General features: G+C 41.4%; 1 protein-coding gene across 5 annotated transcripts in view; it reads left to right on the forward strand.

Annotated features, from left to right (window-relative positions):
• The window catches only part of INPP5A (inositol polyphosphate-5-phosphatase A), a 243,600-nt gene that overhangs the window by 73,137 nt on the left and 144,329 nt on the right, over window positions 1-26,134 (forward strand). The window lies entirely within an intron of this gene.

Below are 26,134 nucleotides of genomic sequence, written 5' to 3' on the forward strand. Positions count from 1 at the left end.
GCACTCAAGCTGCGCTACGGCAGGGGGGGGTGGGCTACCTGATAGCATGGTGATGTCTAGTAATTTGTAGGTGGGCAGCTTCCCCCTACCTGCTAAACCTGGGGTGGAGGAACTTGGAATCCGCCCCGGTGACGAGATCCTGTCCCCTGTCCCTGGCATACTGCAAGCGCTGATTCCAGCATTCATTTAGGGAGGAAACAAAACTACATTTATGTGTAGACTTGGAATGAAGTTACACTTAATTTCATTTCATTAAGTTAATGTAATACACTTGAAATTAAGTTACACAATCGCTGCACAACGAGGGAAGCTCATTTGCGCTATTAGATATTATAGCGGTGCTTCATCCATTTACTCTCTCGCTTTCTCTCTTGCCTTAAAGCGGAAATGGGAAACCTGAGGCTCTCCACATGTTGTGGAACCACAGCTCCGATTATCCTTAAACCATTGACTCTGCTAGCTGGGGCTGATGGGAACTGAAGGGCCACAGGTTCCCCATCCCTTCCTTAAAAGGTACAGGGCTATCCTTGATCCCAGTTCTGTTTTTAAAGGACCGTAACAGTCACTGGTCCAGCATTGGTCTAGAGGCAGCTTGCTCCATCCCTTAGGAAAGTGAACAGTCCTGCATGGTTGTAGCTGTTTCAGGTGGCAAGGATCCCATAAAGGAGGCCTAAGAGAGACTTGCATTGCCCAGGTAGAAAAGGGAAAGGCTGCAGCTTGGTGGTAGAGCATCTGTTTTGCCTACAGAAGATCCCAAATTCAGTCCTTGTCTTCTCTCAGTAGTCCGGGGGAAGACTCCTGCTGGAAACCTTGGAGAACTGCTGCCTGTCTTTGTAGATAATACTGACCTAGACCAATAATCTGACTCAGTATAAAGTTTCTATCAAATGAGTAGAAGGCCCACTATTTCCAATTTGTCTGCCATTTTCTTTACAGATCAACTTCCCTGTTTGTTGCCATAATTCTTCTTTCTAATACCCTGCCAATAGAAAAAACATTAGAAGAAAAAAAATTGTTAAGTATCAAATATACTCCAAGAATGCCATGCAAATAAAATACCTGGTAGAAGTTTCAGAGTATAAAAATAAATAAATCCTGCTTTTAGTGAGACTTTCCCTTACCCACTGAAACATAATTCAGTAGGATTTCAGGAAGGGGAAAGCATGTAACATTGGTTATTACCTATTGTCATAATCTCCTTTAGGAACACTAAATGGAAACCAAGGCCTAGGGCCCTCAGTTTTCATGACACAGTCAATCAACGTTTCCCTAAAAACATACCAGTTAAAAGGGCTTTTCCCTGCAGCTTGTCTTTCGCACCATTGTTTCCACTGCATTTTGCCACAAATGGTTTTCATAATACACTGCTGGTTTTGACAGCGATGCCAATGCTGAAGGAAACAAATGTTTATGCGCTTTGATTTGATGGACAAAAACAAAAAAATTTCAGTGGCCCACTGAGACCACCTTCAGTTTTCTGGTGTATCTCTTCATTTTATCCAGTTCGTTGTAGTTCTGACTCTCTCCAAAGTCACTCTCGCTGTGAAACCTGAAATGATCTGATCTCTCCTTATTTTGCCACAGTGTTCTCCACCTTAGAAACCTCCACTGAGAGATGTTTCTTTATCTCCCAACTTTCTGGAAAATCAAATAAATAAGCCTAATCTTTCACCTTGTTTGCCCTTCCGCTGCAATTTGACTCTCCATTCTTCATTTGATATTCCCTGACTATTTCTGCTTTTGTTGGGAGTTCTGGTCCTCTGAAATGTGCTCTCTTGAGCAAATCAATAACTGATTGTGCATTGATTTCTCCACCAAATGAGAGAAGTGGAAGAATCATATATTCTAGCAGCAGCAGCAGCAGAGAAAGAGAAAGAGAGAGGAAGGGAAATTTGACTTCCTTTCACTGGCTTAAAAGAAAGTCTCCCCATGTTATAGCTGTCTTGCTTGAGATGAGAAGACTGGGATAGTGGTCTTTCTAATCTAGGGGAAATGGTACTGCTGTAGGGAGGGAGCTATGAGCCAACTGTAGTGACTGGGTGTAATGGCAAGGAGGGGTAGGCAGAAGAATACCATACTTCAGAACTGATAACCAAAGGCACACTACTTCAGTTTGATACGATTGTCACCTTACTTCACTATTTGCTGCAAGTATGAAACCTCACTGGAGAGGCCAAGCCAAAACCTAAGATGAGCTCCTATAGATCAAAGCTGGCAAGACTTCCCTTGAGCATGTACTCTCAATACTGACCTTCTGCATATTTTAATTGAAAACTCCTGAATGATGTTTTCCGAAATTCAAAACTCAACTTTTGTAGATAATTCTGTACTTACTTTTAATATCTATTTAAAAAACACACTTTGTTTTGAGATGCTGAGGCTGTTAAACATATTGTATGCTACTTTGAATGTTTATCTCAAAGCAGAGTGAATACTATTTTATTTTAAATGCCCTTGAAAATAAGAGCCAAGGGGGTTAGAATATTGAAGGGAGTATAAAAGTAACACTGATTTTTGCATTTCCTTTCCTTTCTTCCAGGCTGTGTTGTCATTGTCATTGTTGCTTTTTCAGACATAAAATTGGAAATTTATTGCATTGACTTGCTAAGTCAGCAACTCATAGAAAATGGTGGCCAGTCACTCAATTAAGAGTGAAATCCTATATTTACCTGGGAGTAAGCCCCACTGAACTTAATGGGACTTACTTCTAAGTAGACATGTTCAAGATTGCACTGTTAGTTGATAGTTGTAGTTCAGCAACCTTTAGAGGTTCACTACACCTGATTTAAAGGATGGGAATGATATGCTAATAACTAGATGTGTACTGTATATTCTCCGACTTTAATATCCCCTGTATAAATAGCACATTCAATCCATCCATGCAAATTATGGAAATTCCCCATTGAATGTTACTACTGGTTGTTGTTACGGCCCAGCACCCTTTGTTTTCCTCCTCCTTGTGCATCTTCTCAGTACCATATTCCTTTCTTCTTTGCCCTCTCAATCTTCCGATGTTTAATTCTGATTGGTTCAGGCAACCCATATTTTCTTTGCGAACATTTATGACATCACAATAGCTAGTGATGTGTGACATCACATGGCTTCATGATGTCATTAACCAAATCACTCAGATTTCTGAGTAGCATTAAGCAGTGCCTAATTAGTAGGGAAAGAGGTTGAGGATTTTGAGAGCCAGAAAGGGGAATAGCAACATCCATGAACGCATGTGAATATGTTTGCAGCAGACGCTAAAAATCTTTAAGCTTAAATATAAATGCTCACACTGTGATCAATGCCAGTACCTTGAGCTAATGTGACCTTTTAACAAGGGAATAGTAACTGTGCTTTAATATTGGATAACATTATTAAATAAAGAGCATTATTTTACCTTAAAATTATGTTCTCCTTATTACAAAAATGGTAAAGTTAATTTTTGTTAGATTAATGGTATTTGAGCAATATTTTCCGTCAAGCTTGGCTCAAATAATTGGTCATTAATTGAAAAAGGAAATTGAATTGGATTTATCATGTACATAAATCCTGTGCAAGTTATTAATGGGTCTCAGAAAATATCATTGTGTTCCCAGAAACGAATGGAACAGGCTGCGTGTCTTGTGAGCATATTAAATGTGGCAGTTAAGGAGTTTCGCTAAATATCATGAAATGATTTAGGAAGACTGACATAATTGAATTTAGCACGGAGAGAATTCAAAGACTTGATTAGCTCTGAGGGACCATTTTATCTCTTCTTTTATCTCTTAAAAGTTCCTTTCCTTTCCTCTCCCCCCCCCCCCCCCCCAGCATTGCAGCAGGCAAAATTGCACACAATCACCAGGAGGTGGAGCTGAGGTATTATTTTTACACAAAATTAGCTCCCTAATACACTGGACATAGGAAGATGCAAGGACTAGTTGTTGAATGTGCCTTTTCCATGGAATGTTTGGAGACTGTGCTTAACGTGTGCTGTATATTACAAGAGGAGTGGTCACTTATAAGACCTGAGTGACTCATTATAAATCGCTTGGTATCGGGTCATTGTTTTATGTAATTAGGTGACTTGTGACATGAAGCAACCCTGGGTCCGTTATAGAGGTGCTTCCAGGCCATTGCTAATTTCTGGTGGGATTCAGGACAAATGGTGGTATGTGCAATTATAGTTGATTTGCAGCTTTTCCACAACAAGCCTACTTCCTCCAAATATCATTGTAATGAAATGCACTGGGAATGCACTCAATGTGGCTTTGCAGTAGCATCTAAGCTCCCTGCAAAGGAAACAGATTGAACCGAATGCTCATAAAATAGTCACCGTCATCTAATCTCCCTGCAAACAAATAAACCTGAATGTTCTAAAATAGATAATCTGGAAGCACCCTCCAGGTCACTTTCAAAAATGCAGTTGCCCATCAAATACAGTGGTACCTCGGGTTACAGACACTTCAGGTTACAGACTCCGCTAACCCAGAAATAGTACCTCGGGTTAAGAACTTTGCTTCAGGATGAGAACAGAAATTGTGTGGCAACGGTGTGGCAGCAGCGGGAAGCCCCATTAGCTAAAGTGGTACCTCAGGTTAAGAACGGACCTCCAGAACGAATTAAGTTCTTTACCCTGTACTGAATTAAAGCTTATAGACTACTCACCCATGGCAGGTAAGACTGTCCACCAAATGATCACACCATATGCCCCGTTTTTTGGCTTATTTGTATGCCGCAAATGGCCAAACATAGGTATGTGTGGGCAGGTGGACTTGAGAACCTTTGAGCTAAGACATTTAGAAACTTTTGTAGACTTATTTGCAAAGCTGAGGTAGAGTTAGTCTCTGTGATCTGCAAACCGAGCTGTCTCCACGGGCTCTTGTTTTGTTTTAGGTTTTTTCAACTGGGGTGGGTGGCAGAATGCCTTTAACATTCTCTCACCATTCACAGACAACTCATTTTTACCTCCCATCCCAATTAATCATTGGGCCAGATGGGATGACACTTTCCCCGGTGGGAGTGGGAGAGTGCCTTACCACCTCAACCACTTCCCTGCCGATGCCACGGCCGTTCGGTTGAAAGCGAAACACTCAAATGGGAACCTCTAGTCAAGCACACGGGCACCTTTCACATGCTCAGATTCCCAGATAAATCCAGGAGTCCGTTGCTAAATCTGAGCCTGTGCATGTGAAATAATAGGGTCTGTCAGACTCTTGTGCCTCTATCTGAATGGCTAGTAGCATAAAGGAGCAATTGAATCAAATGATCTGGCTGGGGGGGGGGGCATGAAAAAATTACCAAGAACAGGCTACAAGGCCAAGAAACATGAGTTTACCTGTTGCATCCTAACAGGACTTTGAAGTAAAACATCACAAACACAACGACACTTTAGCATTATTGTAATGAAGTTTCTAATTTGAATATTGCTAGCGCTCCCAGGAAAGGATCGCATTGGTGTTGTTGCTGAAATTATGATGGTGACTATGATATATTTAAATACCACTTTTCAGCCCAGAATTGGTTGCTCTGTATCGCAATTGCTGCAGTATCTGAAGTACCTATCTACCAAAACACATTTTCGCCATCCTCCTCCTCCTCCTTCATCATTCCTTTCCCCAATCTGTTATTCATTACCCTTGCTTTGTTGAATGATTCGTTAACTTATTTCTGCCGTCTGAATATAGTTTTTAAAGTTCTTGATACCAGAATACATGGTGGGAGCGGGGTAAGGTTTGCTTCCTTACTTTATACCGTACCTGGAATCCAAAGAGCTACTTTAGACAAGCCCAGGAACTTTGGCAAACCCAGTGAGATGATTAATTTGTTTGTCTTTGACCGACAGAGTCATCTTGCAAATTGTTGGAAGTGCTGTCACTTTCCTAATATATTTAGTATGTGCAAAATTATACTTCCATGTGAGCATCCCGTGATGTTGGACGTGAGGCAACAATTCCAAGAATCATGAGCTTTATTTCTTTAGGGTGCAGAGCAAGATACACAGTTCTTTCATTCCAACTCTCTATGTACATTGAGCACCACCAATAATAAAAGAAATGCACCAGCAAAGTACATGGTGCTTTATAGGTTAACTTAATGAATGAGCTTTTACTTTTGCTGCTGTTTGCCCTCTACATTACCGTTTTGATTACATGTTTTATGTTACTTTTAGGTTGTCTTGCTATGTCCCTCTGTCCTGGGACCCTGCGGTTGAAGGAGCTATCATTATCTAAAACTCTAAATTTTGATAGTGGATGGAGGACATTTATTATTATTTGCCAATATCTTTGCATCTTCAGTTAATTGCACTAAAAGGAATTTTTAAAGTAATAAAACAAAAACATATGTATAAAAAAATGATAAAAATGGCAGCAAAGACTTTTCTTAATTTTTGCTGATTCTAGAGGCAAACTGTCTCTTGGGGTGTGTGAGGTGGAATTCTTTCCAGAGCTGTCATTATTATAGAAGTGTGTGTGTGTGTGTGTGTGTGTGTGTGTGTGTTTTCAATTACAACAATCCAATAAAAGCCTCATTATAACAATGCCAAATTATAATACCATTAATAATGGCAATCATTCAAAAGTCAAATTATACAATTTAGGTGGCCCCCTGGTGCTAGAATTGATGGTTAGATGATTTACTTTATTCATGCATTCCAAAATCATATCTTTTTACTTCCCTGAGATTTGTGCTGTTGCAGAACTTAAAGGATGTAGTTTTGTTTTTCAGATTCGAAACTGTCAGATTTTATATAAATTTATTATTATTATTATTATTATTATTATTATTATTAACCAAGCAACATAGTTAACAGATTCTTTAATGTCTCTGCAACTCCCCCCCCACCCCCACCCAAAAAGTTTCTGAATGTGACTTGAGTGAGCCTCACTTTTTATCTTTCTACAGTGACAACTACAACTTCAGCATAAGATACTGGAATAGATGTGTTTAGCTAATGTAGAAAATAAAAAACAAATCATTTCTGTGAATTAAAAGGAAAAGACGAAGAACTGCTTTGTCTTGGCTTGCATCAAGTGTAGAAAGCAGGTATATTGAATTACCATATTGAACTGATCCCCGAAACAGGTTTTATAATGTATTAAACTGACAAAGTGTTAATAAAGGATAAATGGGAATACAGATTTAGATGACTCAATTAAAATGTATCAATTGATTTAAAGTCACTTTTCTTTCTTTCCCCATTCCACTTGTACTACACTGCCTCATTATATTCTGAAGCCAGCTTTGCTGGGCTAGAAGGAGGATGTAAAACTTAGTGGTGGTTCACGGGTCTTTCCGATTTTATTCAAGTCCATCCGTTTTGATGAATTAATTCAACAAAATAATTTTGACTCGATTTTTTTTTTGGCGGGGGGGGAATGCAATTAATTGTGACTGTTGTGAGTTTTGTTGCGTTGTTATCTTCTTTAGGGGTGGGTCATGTAAAAGCGCTGTTTTGAAGAATAACATTAAAGGGTAGCGCTTTCCCCCAACAAGAGTGTTTTGATGGAAGCAACTAAACCTTGTTACCTCTTCCGCTTCCTCCGCCTCTCAGTCTTCCTCTTCTCCCTCGGACCACTTGTTGTCGTCCCACCACCATCCCCCTGGCTCTGAGTCTTCTTTCCTTGGGGGTTCCCCAATTGGTGCCTCCCACCACTCCTCTGCACCCAGCCAATCCGTGACCACCCCGCCAACTAATCCCGCCACATTTTGATTCCCCAAGCCAAGTGCCCCCGCCCCATTGTCCACAAAGGCCAATTTGGTTTGCCCCATTCAGCAAACAAAAGTGGGTCTCTTCGGGGACACCTGGAGTGGAGGTCTGGAGAGAAGACAAGGCTTACAAGAGGGGCTCATTGTAAACCCCCCCCCTGAAATGACAATGAATAACTGCCTCACCCTCCTCCTTGAAGATTAGGGAGAGCCTCTCTGCTGTGTCCAGGCCAGGGGGGGACCATCGCAGAGGGTGGCAGCCTCCCTCCTGGCTCCTTGAAGACCAGAGGGCACTCGCTGGAGGAGGAAAGAGCTAGGAAAGAAAGCCAGTTCAGCCAAGGATCCATTGAATCAAAATCAAGCAGAAACAGAGTCAATCACTGCAGCCTTCTCCAAGCCTCTTATGTTATTACTTCCCTCCATGCTCTTCCTCAGGTTAGCACAGAGAAATGCAGCGTTCACCTGGCTTAGCGAAAGGTATTTTAAAAGTAACAGAAAATCCCATTGCGCTTTCGGAGGAAGATTTTGTAACCAGCTTAAGCAGTGTGGGTTCAGCCAGGGCACCGTTCGCTACGGTCTCCGACTCTGTTGACTTACACAATGTCCATTGATTTCGGTGAGGCTGGCGCACAACAACTAATGGCGTTTTTAAAGTTTGTGAATGTGGCTTGGCAGTGATTAAAGTAGGAGCCAGAGCCTTTTGAAAGGCATATATTATGCTGGATGAAGTGCTTTGCTTGGAACGGAGCTGTCTCTCAAAACTCTTGTCAGATGGTAAAATCTGAAAATAATTGCTTGCAAAATAATGAAAGGCTGTGTGAAGAAACTTGCTAATGCATTTGCTCGTAGACATTCAGCTAATTCATAAATAAGAACATCGTGACTCGCTGGAGTAATAGCATGAATACTATTTAGTAATATGAACTAATGGGCATATTGGAGCTTGTGAATATTACATTTGCTATAATGAAGTATTGATGGCAGAAAAGAAAGCAATACTTCATTCTGAAAACTCCTTTTTATATTGGTATCATGAGATGTTCTGACGCTGCAACGTCTTCTCCTGCATGGTTTTTTAATAGAAACCTCAACGCTTTTGCGTGCTTTCAAAACGCCTGATTTTAAAATTAACTTGATTGATGAATAAGTAGTCTAAATACTGGGCAAGCTTCCTATTATATTGTAGATTGCTTAATTAGAATTTGACATGGCAGACATTAATTAATGAAGTTTATTTATAGGTTTATTTGCATAGATTAAAAGCCTACTTCAGTTCTGAAACCCGAGACAAAAATACCACAATGTTGTTCAGAAATAACATTTGGAAAACACATTCCAGAGAGATAGTGGCTGCTAATCTATAGGAAAATTAACTGCCAGTACAATCCTATGCAAGCCTACTTGGAAGTAAGCTTCATTCATTTTTATGGGATTTACTCGCAGGCATGTATTACAGGATTATATTATGGCACCTGAAACATAAGAAATGTATGATGGCACAAGCTTTTGGGAGGCCAAACCCACTTATTCAGTCACCAGTAAAACAGCATTCATAAAAATATATATGAAACAAGCTATAATATTGGACTGCAGACACTGAATGCTTGTCCAAGAGAGGAGTTGAAAAACGACCATATGCATTCTCTTCCTACAGTGAATTTCCCCTTAACTTTAGTTATGATGTCGACACTGTCTTTAACCATAGTTAATGCCAACTAGGTCTTCTGCTTATCTAGCATTTGAAAATAAGGCTTGAAATAGATTAATAAGTTCTGGTTATCAATGACTTTCACCAGAGCTGTTAACTATGTTTCTTCATAGCTATATGGTCATTAGGCTTCTTCAGAGTTTGTTTTCGGATCCTTATTACCCTATTTTCAAGCAAGCATCCCGATCATCTAGCGCAAATGCATTTTTTCCTGGCAGCAAAGAACATTCAAAATACAGTAATATAAAAGAGAAAGGGCCAGCAGCTAAAACCAGCAATAAAACGCTGTCTGACTCATGAAACAAAAGCCTGCCAGAATATGAAGAATTAGTGAAGAACAGTGGGGAAGAGGACCAGTTGTACAAGGTGTGTCATATTTTAGGAGCAGCCATTAAGAAGCCCATATCACTTGTCCCTTTCAGCTGTACATCTGTAATAGGTGGGACACAAACGAGGGCTTCTCCATCAGATCTTAACGAATAGGCAGAATGATATGGGAGGAAGAGGTCTTTAAAGTATCATGGGTCTAAGCCATTTAGGGGTTTAAAGAGGATCTCCATTACTTCAATTGAACATTAGACATTACAACCGTGGTTTGAGAGCTTCTGGGTTCATTGCACAGCCCTACATAGAAGCCCACCAGCATGTCAAACCTTTTTCACTAGTGCCATCCTTGATATTTAGTATGGTGGCATAATATTAATCCTGGGCTCCATGTCATACATTCAACCAGGAGTTTTTTGGAATATAGTTAACATAGCAGCAGTGCATGCATAGGTACCCCAACATCCAGGATCGGAAGAAACAATTGGGTGGTAGTCTGTGTTTGACTTGGTTGATCATACAGTTTAAAGGCTTTCACTATTTATGCTGTACACCAGTGCCTAAATCACCCAAAAAGCCAAGGAAGGATTTTCAAGGCAGGATCCTGCTGCTGTACATAAGAATCAGGGGTGGGTATCCTGTGGTTCTCTAGACATTGATGGACTGCATATCATATCATCCCATGCTGGCTGGGTTTGATCGGAGTTTGATGTTAGAAAATCTGGAGGCCCATAAAGTTAGCCACCCCTGCTGTATATAACTATGTCTATGTGAGTATTGAAATGCAATTTGTTTTAAACTGTTTTTAATATTGTATTTTAAATTCTTGTGGCATTCTCTGGCACATTAGAGTGAAGGTAATAAATAATAATAATAATAATAATAATAATAATGCAGTTTGAGTGTGATATGTGGATAGAAGAATTATTTATCATCTTCCTTTAAAATCTTCCTTTAAAAAAACCCCAAAAACTGTTTACATCAATATCTTCTTCAGTGTACAAGACAGTAAAAAGTTCTGTTTACCATTATCAACTAATGCCTAGCATGATATTCCATGCCAGACCACAAAACTTTGTGAAAGAGGGGAAAGAGAAAGGAAAGTACCTTCTGTCCAATTTTATTTAATGGACAATATAATTTCTTGGCCTCTAATGGTAGTATTAAAATGTCAGAAATACTTATTTGTTCTGTTGTTCGGTTTAACAATGGTTGCAATGTACAAACTCGAACCAGACTTCTTTTGACACTGGGGAAATGTTTCTACTTAGTTGTAGAGGGCTTTCCAAGTGTCTATTGATCAGTGTTCTCCAACAGCACAGAAATAATGTGTCTAATTTAACTGGCCACATGGAGGAGTATAGGAAAAGCATTACTTATCCCCTGAAAGGCTTAGAACATCAATAGGAGGACATAACATTAATGACTTTCCTATACTCCAGCCTCAAAAATGGCTAAATGAGGAAGAAATTACGCATTTATTTTCCTATAATTTCACCAGTTGTCTTGTTTTACTGCAACACTAAGGCATTAAGAGTGAAATGTCACACCAGAACTTCTTTCCTGACAATCTGTCTGATGTGCAAACTGTGCAGCTTTCCTTTTCCCCCACCCAAACAGAAGCCTTAAAAAGGTAGAAAGGTTCCAAAGAGCTGTCCTACTTGAACCCGAATGAGGAGTCATCCTAGCTTAGTACTGATCGGCCTTGACTGGCAGTGGCCTTAAACGCATCTTTGCAGATGGCTTTTCCCAGATTAGCTCCTAGATATCTTTATCACACAAATGCCAGCTATGATCTGCGCTCTGTGCATACTAAGCATGGACTGTGCCACAGAGGGTCGAATGGACCTGATGCGAATCACATGGGGTTACTGTTGAAATCCTTCTCTCCCAGTCTGGTCTCCTCTCATACCCAAAGGATGCTTTTGGAGACAGAATGTCACATGGCAATCCAGCTTGGGAGTCATGGCTTAACCAGGCTGTGGGAGAAGTTAGTTAGTAATTCTGTACTATGAAAATAATTTAAAACAGTATTTAAAAAACACCTGCCCTTCCACTGGTTTGTTAAACACTGAAAGCAAAAGGGACAGCAAAGTTTTGTGACATAGAATGTTATTTAAATATCATCAGTCTGTAGCGAGTTATATTAGGCCTGACCAACTATATGTTTGTCTTTAAAACATGCCCTGGTACATATTAGATCTAATGTTGTTGGACTTCCCCAGTTGTCTGTGTGAAACTCCATAGCATGGGATGTTCTGATGGCTATGATTTCTGGGAACCATTACTATTTACCTTTTCATTGCACAAAAGCCTGCCATCTTATGCTGCTATCACAGCGTTGGGCTACGTAGACTGGTTGTCCTCATATCCGAAAACTTATATAGCAAAGCTCTTCTCTGACCAAATTGCATCCTTCCATCTGTTTTTATAAATTTGTTTTATAAATATTTTTTTTTTAAATCACACCACAGCTTTAAGCATGCAAAAACTATGAAAACAGAAATGGGAGTGGGCTCTTAAAACAGCAGACTCAGTCATAAGCTGCTTTCCAGAATAAAAGTGCTATCTGAAAATAGGGAAAGGCAACTTGGACATTCTGGAGAGAGAAATCCACAAAGCCTCTCCTCTTCCGCAAGGGGAGGGGAGGGTTTGCGAGCGGGACTCGCTTTGCGGGGGGGGGGCGTGGTTGGCCCCCCTGCATCACTAGGAGATCCGGGCCCACATCTCGCCCTCAGCCGGCCAATCCAGCTAGCTGGGGGGGCATGGTTTTGCTGCATTTAAAGCGGCCCCAGGCCCTGGGCTCAGCCTGTTTGTTCCTGCACGCACACGGTAGTGCCACCACCAATAATGCCCTGTCGTGTTAAGGCTCAGGCAAGTTACATATGAGTGTAGAGAGAGACTGTCCTTGAGGTAGCCTGGTCCCTGCGTATTGTTCCAGCAGAATATTGTAATGCTTTTTATAATTGCCCATATGTTAATTTTCAAATTAAACTAGTGACTTTGTAAAGGAAAAGAAACTGGACTTTTTTTTTTTTTACTGTCTAAAAGTGTCTCCTTTGTGTCTCCTTATTCCAGGGGAAGACAAAATTCTTAGTTCATGCTAACCTTGTGTTTCTCCATGATATCCCCTGATGCTTTGTTAATTTTTGTCTTGGCAGTTCTGTGCACCTAAATCCCACACTGAGATACAAATGCACGGATGCTGTGGCTGTAAGGTTATACGAATGTCTTCTTTTGACACTTCACTTTTCAAAGTGAGCTACAGTCTAATCCCTTAGTTAATATGGTGCATGAAAACAGATGATACACTGATGGGTTTTATATATGTATGGGGATTTTAAAACTGTGATAGAAACAAAATCCAGAGATAATAAGTATTATAAAGTTTCGCGACCCTACGAACACAATTTTATGTTGAGTATCTCACAAAAGCAATTTTTAAAAATCCTACTTTATATGAAAATAGGAATCGTGAAAGAAATTATATATTTTACTAAAAAGACCCACTGAGAGTAGTGGTTTTGGGTGTCTCAGTTTCTGGATTAGCAGTTTAAATAACCCCAAAGAGACTTGAGAAAGCTTTCTAAAAATGAAATCCCTTCAACATACCTTTTATCACTGAACAACTGAGATATCTGTGGTCACCTTTGAAAATCCGAGGGAAAAGTTGTGCATCATGAAATTATTGTGCACATGTGGAATTTTGTAAGGAATATAGACAAATATTAACATATGGAATATAGACACACATACACACATATATAAAAAGCTTTGTAACAGCTGCATTTGAACATTTCCGGATCGAATTGCAAAACAACAAAGTGGTTAACACATGAACACTTGTATTCTTTCCTGTTACAGTCTATCTCTAGTTTTCTTTCCTCCAGATAATGCATTATACTTTGTAACAAAAGCTGTACTACAAATGTTCAAATAGCAGGTTAAAAACAAAACATGAAAATATGACACAAGCAACTCAACCACCAAACCAATAACACAGCATATTATGAATCTAAATTGTCAAAAAGTTCACTTGACTAATTTAAAGACGGAAGATGTCGAGTTGGTTTTTCTTTGATCTGTTTTGTAAATGTGTGTTCTTTTTGTATTTTTATGATGTGATATGCTTAACAAACAATAACTTGAGGTCAGCATATTAACAAACTGGTTTTGTTTAGTACAGAATTAGGAGACGCAAATACCCCAGAGGGTATTGATACTCAAAGGCCGTGAGTTATAATTGTATGGATAGTGTAACTTGGGACAAAAACTCTTCAGCCTAGAATTCATTCTTTTCACTGACGCAGGAATATTTATCTGTGTTCTGCCAGCATACAATACTGCACTGAGGGCCAAGGACGGTATTCCTGTCTGCATTCACTAACTTGGAAAACGGAGGGGTTTTCATATTATTGCTCCTGTCTGCTCTAAGTATTAGTCTGCCTGAAGAAGAAGGAAAAGTTAAAGGTAGAAACTCAGAGGCTTGATAGAAACTCAGGTCATTGAAAGTGAGCAGGGCACCATTCTGTATTTGTATGCAATTTCTGTGCTGAACTGATAGCTCAAAGGAAACATTGTGAAGGTCCCATAATGGTTATTTATCTGCAGTGATGCTCAGATGTAGTTATAATTTTGAGTGTTTGTTGATTGTGTATGCTAAGTTTTGCAACATTCAGAACAAATCTGAGGAAAGAAGTTTGGCAGACGTTGGGTTGGAAACTTGCTTTTGTGCTTAGCAAAGAGACAGCTAGGGGGCTCCCTGAAACTGCAGACAAGACAAATGACAATGAATAGTTTAAACTTGGTGTAGTAGCTTTCTGGCTAGCATTTCTCAAGCAAAAATATAAACACAGTTTTGTATTGTTGGGCATGTGTTCTGTTTAGTATTTGCCTAATTGCCACCATAGATCCTGGGATATAAAACCATTCAGGGAAATTGTTCAGAACGTACCTCAGCATAATGTTTTGCAGTTTTAACCCCCCCCCCTTTTTTTAAGGCCAAAATGGATTTAAGGTGCACGTTTTTCTAAAATGCAGATTGCAACTAAAAGTTCTGAAAATTATTATGGGAGGTCTTTAACCCTTGTCCTCCTGAAGAAAATCACTTCTTCGAAGCTGCTATGTGCATTGAGGGAAAATTGACATTTGACATCATTAGCTAAGTCCTACTCAGAGAAGGCCTACTGAAATTAATAACCCTAAGTTAGCCATTCCCATTAACTTTAAGGGGTTTACTCTGAGTAGGAACAGCATTGAACACAATCCACCCGTTATCACCCAGCCCCAGTGGATGCTATTTGCAACTTCAAATGTAGAAGTTAAATGCAGTGATGCTTTTAATGTATAGTTTGGCCCCTAAGCACCAAGGATAAAGTGGATATCTTGTAGTGTGACGGGGTGAGCTCCTGTTGTTCAGCCCCAGCTCCTGCCCACCTAGCAGTTCAAAAGCACGTCAAAGTGCAAGTAGATAAATAGGAACCGCTCCGGCGGGAAGGTAAATGGTGTTTCCGTGTGCTGCTCTGGTTCACCCGAAGCGGCTTAGTCATGCTGGCCACATGACCCGGAAGCTGTCTGTGGACAAACGCCGGCTCCCTCGGCCTATAGAGCGAGATGAGCGCCGCAACCCCAGAGTCATCCGCGACTGGACCTAACGGTCAGGGGTACCTTTACCTTTATCTTACCATATGCACTTACTTGGCAGTAAGCACCATTGAAAATTAATAAGACTTTCTTCCAAGTACACTTATATACCAAGCTTTATGCAAACTTCCTTTTTAAAGCAAGCTATTCTCCTTTGAGCACCATACCTTAGTGTTGGGGATTGGGAGTGAGATCAGGGATGGGGAGTGAGATCAGAGATTCAGAGACATAGGAAAAGAATGGGAAAGGCTAGGAATGTGGATCAATGCTGGGTGGGGACATTATGTTTATGTGCTGTGACATTTGCTGGAGTTCAGCATGAGGTGGCAGACATTTTGAAGACCTCCTTGTTCACCATAAATAGTTGGTCTCGTTATACATTCACACTCAGAAGTTCTGCTACAGCTGACCATTACTGCTATGGTCAATCCAGTTTTGCTCAACCTCTGTCTCTCTCTGAAAGCTGATCACCCACCCTATTCCCTTCTGGTATTCTTTGTCAGCGTTGGCTGCCATGGATTGCATGAATCTCCATCATTGTGACTAGAACTTCTCTTGACCATACCTTTTGTATCCTTCATGGCAAAGGTGAGGGTCCTTACCTCCCCTGCTTGCCGCAGGGTGACTTTGACAGTGGGGCAGGACAGCCCACGAGTCTTATTACCTGATATCACAACATCATCTACCCATTTCCCCCCATGTATGCTTTGCAAGCTCCAGTGAAGCACTTGATTGTTGGGGGCTGACAAGTGGTGTGCATGGAGCTTTTAGCAGGGCTTTGTGGGTGCTGATGATCAGCTGAATGGCAATGCCTGCAGAACCCTCCTTGGGCCTAGTCACATCTTCACTTGCCTTACGCCTGGCTTGGCCAAACAGCCTGGTGGGCCAAATTAGGCCTGTGGTCCTCAAGATTCTCCACCACTGGTGGTGGGGAAAATCTATAGAGAGAGTCAATTAAAGGTTTGAGTTTGTTTGTTCTCTGAGGGAGAGAACACACGGGCATTTTCATTTCAGCTCTGTCTCATATGCCAGAGAAAAGAGTCCAGGTTTGTTCCTTGAGTGCCTAGACTAACTTTTTCCTGACATGCTAGTTGTGTGTGAGAAAGCAGCCGTTTTTATGTGGAGGGAGGATTCAGACGCTTGATATCCCATCTTTAAGAGGGAAATCAACACCCAGCAAACGACTTCTGCCCATTTGTTTTCAGGCTTTGTAAACTGGCACACTGTAAGGGCCCGGCGTTGTCCTGAATTCTGCTTAAAACTTAAGTAAGCTGCCAAGGAACGCATGGCTATTTTCAGACCCAGGAGGGAAGCAGCCCATGTAGCAGCGGCAGCAGAGGAGACGTCAGGGCAAGTGATCCACTGACTGAGTTCATAACTCTCCCAGCTGCCTCCTCAACCCCAGTGAGTGGCGATCGATCAAGCCCCTGGACCTCATGAATGATGCTTCCTTGCTGCAGAAGATCCCATCCTCCACCCCCACGCCCTTGCTTGCTGAATAACATTTGGAGAAACGTATGAAGAATTAATTGCGGCTTTACCGATGTCGCCTAGTAAGAGAAGAGGTTGAAAACGGGGTGCAGAGAGAGAAAAAAGAATGGATGCATTCACGATGCAGGGCAGCTTTACGATACAGATTCTTTCTCTCTCTCTCTCTCTCTCTCTCTCCCCCCCCCCCCCATTTTCCCTCTTTCCTCTCCTCTTTTTTCTCCCCCCACCCCAACAACTACTCGTATGCTGGGCAAAAGACAGGCCTGATAAAGTGAGAGGAAACAAGATTGGTTTTCTAAGGGCACCAGGCCCTTCATGATCAGCTAAATCATAGGCTGTCTCACTCCCTGGCTGGGTAATGACCTGCTCCCTGCGCCGTGGCACCTGCACCCCCCTGTGGGACATTATGATGTGCACCTAGGCAACTGCAGGGGGCTGCGCTGAAGGTGAAGCTGTCATATCGATCTTTTTAGCTCTAAAATATGAGCCACTTTACTCCGCTCCCTGATGCTGTGATGTGAAAAATAATAACTCGGATCCAAATTAAAAATATTGATCTCTGGAAGGTGTTGAAAGTAAATAAACACCTTCCGAAGTTTTCGGGTCAGCCGAGAAATGGTATTCAGCAATAAATGTGTCGGCGTGTCAGAATCCAGGGTTCTTGATCTGTTTTTCCTTTTGAATTGATTTTTCATTATTTACTTCCTAAAAGTGTTGGAATTTGGTCCTCCACCGTTAAATCCCAGTGTTCGGGCAAATTATTTCTTTGGGGCTTCTGAGGTGCTCCTAATCCACTCGCTCATTGATTGATTGATTTTTGACTCAATAAACTTGCATTACCCTTGCTTTATTTAAGACTTCCATCATAATTTTTTGTACATTTAGGCTTGACTTTTTTATTTCCCTCTAACAGATGAGCTGACATTGGTCTATCAAACATGTGGGAAAACAATTGCCACAAGGTTAATTTTATTGCTAGCTCCATGCATTTTAAGTAGGTGCCAGGTATTTTCCACTCCCGGCTGATAAATTGCGGTTGAAACCACTAAAGCTTAAGAATGAATGGGAGCACAGTAACTACTACAACAAAAATTCACTTATATAAATGCATCGGCGAGCAAAAAAGCCGGGAAAGGGACATTTTATTTTGGCGGTCTATTTTTTTTTAAAGCGGCCAAGGTTTTTTTTTTTAAAAAGGCCTTTTGTAATAAACCACTTAACTATAATGTTATTGATGCCGTAATGTCTCGGTGTGATGGATATGGTTGTGTATTATTAATCGTTGTGAAAGAATTCTGCAATTTGTTTTAATAGGTATTTTCCTCTGGCTCTAACAAGTCAACTCCCCTCCCCCCCCCCACATACTGAGAATTCTTTTGCTTGCTATCAAAGCACTGAGACTGCCCTATTCCTTGACAAACTCACACACAGTGGTTTGGGTGACTTAAAAATTCCTTGTGGGTTCTTCTTGCATGGTGCTTGGAGCTAGAGGAGTGCTTTTTGGAATGAGTTTTGTGAGATTTTGAACAAAAAGTGACTTGGATTGGAGTTAATTGTTTGTGGTTCTTGTCTTGCTCGTTCTTTTGGAATTCAGATTCATCAGGATGCTGGAATCTTACTAGAATACTGTTCATGGGAAGTCTCTAGATATTTCTGTTTTTCATATTGAATAATATTAGTTTCTAGATATTTCTGTTTTTCATATTGAATAATATTAATTCTTATATATAATGGGTCCTTTTAAATTTGCTCTTCAAGTGGTGTGAGAAGAGTTCCTTGGTTTCTGGCCACCTCTTATGGGTAATGGAGAAATAGCAGGTGGTCTCATCAGAGTAGAGCAGGGATGTCCCAACAGGTTGATCACGGGGTATCCCTGGCCAATCGCGGGACACTCCCCCCTCCTCCTGGAAAAGGAAAAGGGGGGGAAGCTCAACAACTCTGGCTCCCTAAAAAAAAGCTCAACAACTCTTCTGGTCAATGAAATGGGTAGATCACTGCCAGGGTTTTTTTAGTGGGAGTAGATCGCAGTCTCTGGAAAGTTTGACATCCCTGGAATAGAGGAATCTGCAATGTTCAACAATATATGAATATTTTAAATGAGTACATAATTCGGAGTAGGTTTGTTTGTAACATGAATCCTAACTCTGTGGGTTTTTAAAAAATCTAACTTTTCAAAGCCATAGAGTCTTGTGTTCCATTTTAGACCATTCCCCATATGGAAAGTACGGAACGAGAAACCAGAAGGGCAAATGGGAAGCATTTATACTCCAGGTTAGGGAGCTTGTAGTTGGACTGAAACTCCCATGATTCCATTGGCTGGAGCTGATGAGAGTTGGAATACAGCAACACCTGGAGGGCCACACCCTTGATATATACAACAGAACTTCACCCCAAATAATGAGTGGGTTGCACTGTGGGTTAAACCACAGAATCTAGGGCTTGCCGATCAAAAGGTCGTCGGTTCGAATCCCTGTGACGAGGTGAGCTCCCATTGCTTGGTCCCTTCTCCTGCCAACCTAGCAGTTCGAAAGCACGTCAAAGTGCAAGTAGATAAATAGGTACCACTCCGGCGGGAAGGTAAAAGGTGTTTCCATGCGCTGCTCTAGTTCGCCAGAAGCGGCTTGGTCATGCTGGCCACATGACCCGGAAGCTGTACGCCAGCTCCCTTGGCCAATAAAGCGAGATGAGCGCCACAACCCCAGAGTCGGCCACGACTGGACCTAATGGTCAGGGGTCCCTTTACCTTTATGTTGTTTTCACTAATACATGCATTTTTATCACACTTTCTCCCATTATGTGGATTTTTTTGTACACATTGCTTTGCTGCAGGGGTGTTACAAAATTTGGAGCAGTCCGATTTTGGAAGGATGGGTGTGTTTCAGTTTTTGTATTGGTTTAAAATCTGCCTACCTTGCAGCTTTTGTGGAAGCGTCTTGGATACTTAGATCTAGCTATGTGGTTTTTTGAATTCCGGTGCACATTTGTGCCTATTGTAATTTTTGCGTTCCTTCAATTTATTCCCGTTCTATTGGAAATGTATGTAGCATTTTAAGAGGCGGCTGTCCATTCTACAAAGACAACAAATGCAAATGCCAGTAGACTTAATCCTTCTGAAACCTGAAGAACTACTAAATATTTGCTCTGGCAGATAAATGGACAGTGAAGGGAGAAAATCGTGTTCTTATACGGCACACTTAGGAATAATTATTAGGCAATTCCCATTGCTTTCACATGTTTTTAGAAATATAAATATGCAATTTACAGGTGGTTCAACAAATTAATGTGCAGAAGATAAAAGCCCTTATTATACTGAGCAGATTTTCAGGCTTCTGAATTACTGCGGTCTGGTTTATGACTCAAGAGAGAGAGCTGAAATAATGCGTATAATATATAATCAGGAAGCTGGTAATCATAAATAAGGGGTCACTGAGGAGGCATGTTAGATGGTATTGGAGCCTACTGAACATAGTCTGGTATAGGAGGCAAATATACACTGACAGGAAGGAGCAGAACTGCTTTGCAAGACCCATGCAATGAACAATTAATTGAAAGTTATGGACATTAGTGATATTTCGCAAGCCAACTTCACAGCAGTTACACCATGAAATTGCTGGACTTCAATTCGTTATAATGCTGGAAGTCTCTTGCATTCCCAGGTGGCACAAGAAAGAGCTTTGTTTCCAAAGAACCGAAATAAGTGTATTTGTGTTCGAGGCTTTGTTTCTATTTTCCTTTCCAAGCAACAATGGCCAAATAGTCTTGCCCCATGGCCTCTACGTGGCCTTTGAGTGACAGCTTCCATGTGATCTGGAGCCCCAAAAGTGCAAGGAGACTTTATGTACAGCTCAGTTCCTGCACATGTTCACACTGTACATGCAGATGCCTGCGCCAGAGCTAGTCAGCGCATGCAACATTGGGACACAGTCGCTTTGGCACAGCCGCGAGGGTTCGCACATTGGGAGGGCATGTGAGTAGAGCTTCTGAGCAGGGTTCCATATTAGGGTGCCCGGCGCATTTTTCATTTATAAAGATTCTCCATTTGCGAGCACTTCAAAAGGTCTGGGTGCCATTTTTATTTATTTTTTTGCACCTGGCTGAAACTCAAGGATTACTGAAATGTATGTGCTTTGAAGCCTTGAAGTGTATGTAGAGAATATGTTAAGGAGTTGAACAATAAAGAGTTGAGCGTTTTGAAAAAAACTGAAGTATGGTACCAATATTTTTATTGTAAGCACCAAATTAAACATGCATTGAAAATTTCTATTAAAAGTGTGGTATTAACAATGCGTAACTTATTTGAATTGTGTACTAGTTCATGATTATCAAAATAATAAATAAAAAGGGTTGCCAACCCACCCCCCAAATGGCGACTAGACATTCCATTTTGGCACCCACAACCTAGGTCCCAAGAGCCATTTGGCTCCTAGCTTTTCTATCCCAGTTTTTAACACTGCTTCTGAGTAAGACCTTAGGATTGTTGGTTTTGTTCCACCAGTCCCTTGTCACCAGTCATTTCACAAATAGCAAAAAAATATGTAGCTGACAGATTGGTAAGGGCAGTCTGTGTTGTGGACGCACCATATATCAGGGAATAGACAGGAATGACTGAATGATATGTCAGAACACTGGAAGTAGATATTCTGTGGGAAATTCCTTGGCGGGAAATGTGTAATATCTTTTGTTCCTGGTTTGTTAGCACTTCTGACAGAAAGTCCGTGGCAGCACTGTATCCGAACAGGGGTTTGTTTTTGAATCTAGCTAACCTTGCTTCAGCAACCAGGCAGCTTTCTGGTAGGAGCTGCTCAGAAAAAAAACAATAAAATTTGTATGTGCCTCAGATGGCACTAGGAGGCAGTGGCAAATTTAGGGCAGTGCATGAGGTCACATTGGGCACCCAGCCGAGATGGGGGCACCTTCTCAAAGTCTGACAGGGTCCTAGAGTCCTCTTCCCTCCTTCCCAAAGCCGGGCAAATGCTTACCAGGCAAGTGCTTGCTTTGGGAAGAGGCGTGAGGGCTCTAGGACCCTACCAGAGCCTCACACCTCCTTCCCAAAGACCACCAGTGCTGTGAGGGCATCCAGTGACCTTGCACAGAGCAGCATATTACCCAGGTCCTTGCCTGTAGGAGGACTAGACTGGAGTGAGCAGGAGGGCCAGCATCAAAGTGTTAATGGTTCAGGGAAATAAGCTGGCCATAAGTGGCTTTTGTTAAGTGCATGGTTTAAACATTGTTATGTGCAGTAGAGGCTGCTGCATGAGGGTGAATGGGGCACACCATTGATTTCAGTCTGTCCTGAGCTAGCCGCCCCCATCCTCGATCCTGCCTTCCTCCTTACAAGTCCAGGAGGTAGTGCTGCCTATCGGCTCCCTCTTCCTTGGCCTCAGTGTTGCCTTTGCAGAACTCAGCGAAGAGGCAGATGGGGACAAAACTGGAATTAGTTGTCTCCGCTTGTCATTGGCTCTGGCTCCACTGACTGGTTCTCGCTGCCTTCCTGCCTACCAGTACCAGTTTCAAAGTACTCCTGTGTGAAATTCGTGCCCCACTCTAAAAGTTACTCTAGGTGAGAGGAAGGGGGAGGTCCATGATTGGACCCTCCACCTTTTGAAACTGCAGTGGCCCTCAAATCAGTTGAGGGTGCTGCACTTAGCATTCTCCCCTGTGCCATAAACCCTGATTTGGCCTTTGCCTCTCAGCTGCTTTTAAGCTTAAAGCAGGGGTGCCCAAACTTTTTTAAAAGAGAGCCAGATTTGATGAAGTGAACAAGCGTGAAGGCCAACCAAAGTTGTTGAGCTTTACCCCAGGACATGAACTGCCACGGGGGACGGATTGAATCAACCAGTGGGCTGGATTAGGCCCCCGAAACAGACTTTGGACATGCCTGGCTTAAAGCAAAATGGCAAGAGATCATTGCTGTCTTGCCTTCTCGCCTCCCCCTCTGCTTCTCCCTTCCCCTTCCTCGCCCTCTCCACACACACACACACACACACACACACCTCACCTCGCGTCTAGTTTGGCTCTTGGAGAAAAGGCGGAAAGGGAAAGATTAAATGTGTGAAGTTTTGTTTTGTTTTGTGAGTGCCAGCATGTGAAAATCATGCCCCATGAAAATGAGTCGTCTTTGAGTGGAGAGACTAAAGCGGGTAAGTTTTAAGGTGGGTTGCAATTTTGGGAGGGGTGGCATTCTCAAGCCAGCAGTTGCCCCCTGCATTATGCCCTGCAACGAAATCTTTGGTGGTACAGCCTTAGGAAGGGGCTGTACCATAGCACTTCTAAGTCTCTATGATGCTTAAAGAGTGAGTACGTAGGATGATGAATCGCTGAATGATCTAAAAGAGTAATTTAGATCCTGTGAAAATAGCTTTGAGATATTTTATGGGAAGGCAGTCATAAATGGGAACAAATAAATTGAATGCAGGTGTACAAGGGGCTTTCTTTGGTTAATCCATTCATCGCAAAAAAAAAAATGCATATACTAGGTCAATAAAGCATGCACAAGGCTAATATAATCCATGTATTTGCAGTAAAGTTTGTCAACATATATTCATTTTGACAACTTCCATTCTCTTGAAAGTGGTATCAAAATAAATAGCTGTCTAGCATTTGCATGGGGGACTTCACCAAATTCCAGTAGTAAAGATTTACATTTTGAAATCCCCAGTGGATAATCTGTCAGGGTAATTTTTGTAATGATCTGCTTCTTCTTGAGGCAGTGAAACTCGGTGGTAATTAATAAGCAAATGCAGTCTAAACATGCACTTGATGAATAGGGCTATTGTACATTGAGAAGCTATTAGCTTACTGGTCCATATGTTCTGGTGCCCATTAACATGACCTATTAACAATGCAAAGCAGAAAGAGATATAATTAATTTTAGAAAGCTTTTCGACAACACTGACCAAAAAGAAAGAAAGAAAAAAGAATGGGAATACCATTGGTTCTTGCATCATGGAAATTAAATTTTATAGGACGCTAAAAAAAGAATTTTGCCTGTTCAAATTAATAGACCAACTTGGTCATGTTCATTAATTTCAAGGGTTCTACTCTGCATAAAGCTTAGTTGAATACCACCCAGTGTTAAGATCAAGTTTTGATAGTCAATCAAAATTTGATATATATTTTTAAAGCATATCAGGATGTAAGAGCGTATGGCAGCAACAACCCACTTTCTCTCTCTCTCTCTCTGCAAGTAAGCAAGCAGCTATGCCTGTAGAATTATTCCCTTGCTTTTTTAAGCACCTCTTGTCAAAATGCTTCAGAAATCATGTAGTCTCTGCAGATTACTAAATTGAGACAACTGAGACGATATCAGCGGCTTGCACAACAACTGCTAGGTCTTGATAGACATTCAATTAGCAGCAATGCATTTATCTGTGATTTGTTGCCCTCGAAGATCCCTGCCACGTCACTAGAACTTGCAAGGCATTTTGAATGGATTCATTTACAGAAGCATCACTTAATTCAGGTGCTGCTATTTCATAGGTGCCTTTTTTCCCTTCAATTTTCCTAGCAAGTATTCCTGCTCTAGTTGCAACTGAACTAGAAAGAACAACACCTAGTTACATAATATTTTCTTAGCCAGTGGCCAGTGTTTTGTAAATATAAATTGTAAGATACTTTTATTTTCTTTTAGGATAGTTATAGGCTAAAGTAGTTTTATTTATTTTAAATATTTCTAGACAGCCGTTTTGAACAAAATCCTCTCTAGTTGCAGAATGGCAGGTGTGTATTAGGTGACATCAGGTTTTGTTGTTGCTTTAGTGTTAAAAGCAAGATAGAGGGGGAGAGAGATTTGCTTAGAAAAAACAAGTCACAGTTGGTCAAATGCTTCTCTTATACAGGTCCCATTGAAACAAGCAGCGACTAAGTGGAAGCAGTGTTCTGTGCTCATAGATTTTGATGCATTTGCCATGGAACAGGCCCTAGAACTTTCAATAACTGCCAGCACATCCATTGCTTCTACAGATGGATGCAGCTAGATGAAAATATTTATTAAAGAAAAAATGAATTCAAGGCAAGTCTGCAGAAAGCCCAGGCAAACAAACTCAGGAATAGCTCAATCTCTGCATTTCATTATTCAAATCAACCTTGATTTCTGGAAAACAGTGAAATTGACCCTAAGTGAGGGTAAAACCACAACTCTATGCCTGCATTCTCAGAAGTACTTGGGGGAAAGTAAGACTGAATCCATTTGGACTCAACTTTTGCACAGGACGAGCGGAACAGAAGACTGTGGAGTCAGTTGGCAGGATCCAAAATTAAAGATAAATAAAAACAGCAAACAAATAACACAGTGAGGCCTTGTTTCTGATATTACATTATGTAAGTTTTAATGCTGTACATTTCCTTGTTGTTACTCCATGCCTTGCTTTAAATCAGGAAGGGTAAGAAAATGATTGCCATAATGAATGTTAAGACACTATGTACTACACTAGGAATGGAGAACCTGTGGCCCTCCAGATGTGGCTGGACTACAGCTCCCATCACCCTTAGCTGGCATGGCCAGTGGTCAGGGATGATGGGAGTTGCAGTCCAATAGCATCTTGAGGACTACAGGTTCCCCACCCACGTACTACACATTGAAGAGAGGATAGCTCAACATGAGAATGGACCATGGCCCTGCTCAAAAGTGCTGGCCACCAACTTGTCTTTCCTTTGGTATCTAATGGAAACAAGGCCATTCCATAGCAATAGTCCCAGGGATCAACATATCTTTCTACCCACAGAATGGAGGAGAGGAAAAGATAGATGCTGGGAGTAATTGGGCAACACTGGAGGAAAGAATGTAAGAACCTGGGTGCTGAGCCCCTTTTTCTTTGCTTAACTGTGTTTCTGCTTTTCCCTCCCTCCTGTCCTGAGCTTTAAGCTTCACTCAGTGGCTTCTTTCTGCTTTATAAAACAGAAGGCATGTGGAAGAGCAGGGGCATCAATCTGTCCTACCACTGGTTTGATAGCCTGGAACATAGGAAGATATGATATTGTTAGGATATTTCCGTTCCACCTTAAGAGAGAGCAGGCTTGTGAGTCACAGAGTCTGCGTATTTCCTGTTACAGGATGTTTATGCTTGCTGTTTCCTTTCGATTTCAGTCGGTCGGAGACACTGACACAGAACGGTCATGTTTTCCTTTGTTCTGTTCAACGCTAAATAAAGTCTGTAAATTATGCTCTCTTCTACGGTGCAAGCTTTCTGGCTGTGGTTCTGCTGATAAAGAACAGTGTGCACAAGCCTGGAATGTGGCAATCTATTTCTGAGGCTTCGTGTCGCTAACTGCTGGATCTGCCTGGCTACG

Source organism: Podarcis muralis, chromosome 6, assembly GCF_964188315.1.
Source record: "Podarcis muralis chromosome 6, rPodMur119.hap1.1, whole genome shotgun sequence".
NCBI classification, from domain to species: Eukaryota; Metazoa; Chordata; class Lepidosauria; order Squamata; family Lacertidae; genus Podarcis; species Podarcis muralis.